Source organism: Pinus tabuliformis, chromosome 7 (assembly GCF_031772625.1).
Source record: "Pinus tabuliformis cultivar Carrire ecotype Pingquan chromosome 7, CPIR1, whole genome shotgun sequence".
Lineage (NCBI taxonomy): Eukaryota > Viridiplantae > Streptophyta > Pinopsida > Pinales > Pinaceae > Pinus > Pinus tabuliformis.
This window is the reverse complement of record NC_142293.1, coordinates 1,839,969,394-1,839,973,649: the sequence shown is the minus strand read 5'-3', so window position 1 is coordinate 1,839,973,649 and position 4,256 is coordinate 1,839,969,394.

Sequence of the window (4,256 nt, the reverse complement as noted above, 5' to 3'; positions counted from 1 at the left end):
GTTGGCTTTGAGATAGATATCAGAGTATTGGGTAATTTATGCTTTGTTGGAGGTGAAGAAGGGATTCTATGCTGGGAGGTTGATGCTGGATCAGGAATCATCGGTTGTAACTCCTCCTGGATCTTCTTGTTTTATCAATAAAACTATTTGAGTTTCTCCTACATGTTTGTATATCACTGATGTTTGTTATATTTGTATGTTTAGCTTAAATATGATCCTAAGCTTTTTATGAACATAAATCCATGTCTTTGTGTAGTTTCCTCTTTCTGTGATCTTGCAGGAACTTGGTGACGCTGGGCAAGTAAGGGAGCAGGTAGCTGGAAGCTGTCAAAGAGAAGAGAGATTGGATCAAAGGACTAGCGCGAGACACAGGTTGGTTCATCCTATTCCTCTTCGTTTATAGTTCATAAAGGAGAATACAAGAGTAGTTTTCCTTGTTTGTTTCTGAGGTCTCTGTCACAACCCAGTGGGATAGGTTTGTTCTGAATAGACACTTTTCCCGATAACAAAATGGCGACTCCACTGGGGATCGTGGCTAGTTAGTTTGTTTGTGTTTCTCTGATTGTTTGTTTCATAAACTTAGAAGTAGTGAATCGAACTGCATTTGCCATTTACAAATGCAAAGTAGACATCTGCTACTTCGATCCATTCACTGGATCTGTTTATGATCTGAACAGCTGATTCACAAATGATCTGATTACCCTTTGTGATAGCTCTTAAACCTCTTTTAAATCAACCCTCTGATTGTGCATTACTGATTGCTTTTACCCAGCCAAAAACCATAGATTAAACTGCAAACCGTGACCCAGAACCCGGAGAGAAATCTCGTTTCTGTCCCAGCGCAGGCTCTGTGAAGAAATTCTGCATTTCAACGCAGTTCCCGAGAGGGTTACCTGCGTTGCAATCCAGTTTCTCTGTGTAGCAGGTGCGTTGATCAGCTTAGCCCTGTGTAGCTGAGGTTCTTTGCTCATTTTTTTCCAGTTTTGTCTCTGATTTTTGCAGCCTGTGATCAGTGTGTGTGTCTGTTTAAAAGCCCCTTTTCTTTGCCTTAATTCCGCCTCAGTTGTATGAAAGAAACTGTATTTGTTTTTGTGTGTTTGTTACGTCATTTACAGTTTCCCATTGCAAAAGTAGACTAGTCATACTGTCGTCCTTGGATTTAGCTCTGTCGTAAGTGTCGATTTTGATCTTAGGAGAAAGTTTATTTGTTGTTGACAGTCGATTATGCTTTTACTTTTGTCTTTAGCTTGAATTTGTGAATTTCTAGTGTCGAAACAAGTGTTTATTTCAAAATCATAAAGTGTCGTAATCATCTCTACCTTTTGATTTCGAAAAGAAGCTTGTTTGTGTTTTTCACTTGAAAGCGAATTCAAATTTGTACAACAACTTTCTTTTTAGGCATCAATATTAAGAAAGTGAAAAACAAATACATGCACATGTGCATTTGCATATTGACACTTTGTTTGGCTTGATTTAGGAAAAATGCATTTACAGTTTGCTCTTTGCTCTTTGAGAAAAGATTGTGTCTTTCTTTTCCCCTTGTAGCTAGGATTTTCATTGCTGAAAAGAGATAAAAGCTTGCTTATCATCTTTAGATTGCATTTTAGGAATTACATCTACATCTCGTGGTGAACCCAAAAGGCAAACTTCATAAGAAAGATCAACCTAAAATAAATTCAATGAACTTAACAATGCTTTGTAACTTAACGTACAACATTTAGAGGTCTAGGCTAGAGACGTATTTCGGCATCGTAAAGCCTGGTAACTGTTGTCCTCACTGATGGTTGGGTGATTCCTCCACTTTGAGACGATAAGTGCCAGTACGGACTTGTGCTCCCACGTACCATCGAGTATATATTGGGAGACCCCTATAGGCATAAAACCTTTATCCATAGGAAGCCGTGTCGGCCGCCCTACTGATCGCAATGCACCGAACACAGCATTCGGGAAGATTGACTGTCGTACCGTAAAAAGTATTCTGCAGTTTTGCGATTGGTTTGGTACTCCCTCTACCTAGACCTCCAGAGCAGTCCCTTTCGTTCCTTTTCAGACTCCTTAACGGAAAAGGTCCGTCTGAGCACTTGTCACTTCAGGCTTATTAAAAATCGAAGGAGACTAGAGTCATCTTTTGTTTTTTCTCGACTCTTAAAAACTGAAAAAACAAGTTGTGTTAAAGCGTGTTAAAATTGATTTTAAACGGAATATTCATACCCTTTTCCTACGTTGATCTTTAGGTTGAGAAAATGGAGCCTACCAACCAAGGGATTCCCCTTGGTGGAAATCCTAGTCCCTTCTCCTCTTGGGGAGATGTTGGTGCGCCCCATATGGCCACATTGTCACTTCCAGGACTGACAATTGGCTTGCCAGTATGGCTCTTCTCAACCAATGTCGTTCAGAACACCACTATTCCTGAACAATCGAATCAGCATTTAGACGAGTCCAGAGTTACCCACCAGCCTTCTACTTCCTCTAATTCTTCCTCTCCTCCTTCCTCTTCGCTTAACGGGACTGGTAAAGCTAAAAGCCAAGTTCCTAAGGAGAAGAAGGAAAAGAAGAAGAAAGAGAAAAAGAAGAAGGAGCCAAAGGCGAATGGGGGAAAACGAGTGTCGTCTAACGAAAATCCACACACAGCACCGACCAGGCCTAAATCGCCATGTGTCATTTGCAGAGGAGACCACTTTCACAGAGATTGTCCTTGCATCCCCCGGATACTAAGGGACTGGTCTCCTCGTTTGCACAATCCGGTGTCATCAACCTCTGGAGATCATGTTGAAAGCACACCGTCAACTAGTGAAAGTGAAGCCCCAGGACAAAAAGGGAAAGCTAGATTTCCTTGTAAACTATGCGAAGGCAACCATGCCCTCCACCGTTGTCCCTTCTTAGACGAGGCTAAAAGAGTTTTGGATGATCGTCCGGTTTCACCGTTACGACTTCCTCCTGGATATAAAAAACTCTTGCCGAGTCTGTCACTAGTTGAGAACCCAGCTGGCCCGCTCAAGTGGTCGGCTGAAGCGTCTATCATTGAAGATAAACCAACTGAATCCATACCAGACGAAAGTCAAAAGGTCGAGGCGGCAGTTGACCCGGTCTTGCCTTCAGAGGTTTTATCTTCGGATGATACAGTCACTGAAGAGAACAAGGATGACACCGTCCAAATTCTCTTCATCAACACAGACTCCGACGAACATGGGGGCAATCCACCCATTCCTTTACCGCAGGAAGGAAGTTCGTCAGAGCCATACTCGGCCGTCTACTCGGTCCCACCTCCAAGCAACCTAGTTGTATCCTTCGACTGGAATCAACTAGGCAGACCCCGTTTGCCAGCAAGCATACCATTCCGAATTATCGTTCAAATATATAGAATGGTCATGGCTGGTACCATCATTGATGAGGGGGCTTCTGTGAGTATCATTTCCTCTATTGCTTGGAAAGCGCTTGGTTCGCCATCGCTGTTGCCTGAAATAAGAAATCTGACAGGCTTTGATAAAGGAACCAGTCGACCTTTACGGATCCTTCCCGATGTGCTCATAACATTGAGAAGGAAGACAGTTCGCATGAACGTCATGGTCGTTCAAGGACCCTTGGATTATAACCTACTCCTTGGACGAGACTATATTTATTGCATGGAAGCCATTGTCTCCTCGCTCTTTAGAGTAATGTGTTTTCCGCACGAAGGAAGAGTGGTCAAGCTCGTGGACCAGCTTTCATTTCCCGGATCACGCATAGAAAATAGTCATATACCGGCTCTAAATGGTCTCTTCATGCAAGAAATGTCTCAATTCCCAGTCCGTCCTCCCGATGAGCGCGAGTAATTCGGAGGGATATGACTGAAACCCAGGGGGCATGCATCCTGGTCTGCTTCGGCAGGAAAACTTCGGGTATAGAGTAGGTTTCCGCGGGAGAATATGACTAGTCTGTACCCCGTCCGTGATTGGAAGAGGGGTTATTCTAGAATAAGATTCTCTTGTCAAAGTTATGAGAGTTGGTTGATCTCGCCACTCACCTTTGTCTATTTCGGTAGACATCGCCGAGGAAGTGTTTTTTTTGCACTGCGAATAGAGCAGTCTTTGGGTAACGTGTAAGAGGTAGGCCTCTCCCGATAGAACAAATGTTTTGTCTGCAAATTGAGGGGTAACCTTGAAACCATATTTTATACCTGGGGGCATGCAAACCTTTTGGCATGCAAGCGAAGGGCGACTATTTATTTTTTTAAATTTTTAGGTCCTCCCTTTAAACCCGTAGGCTAACCCTTTAAA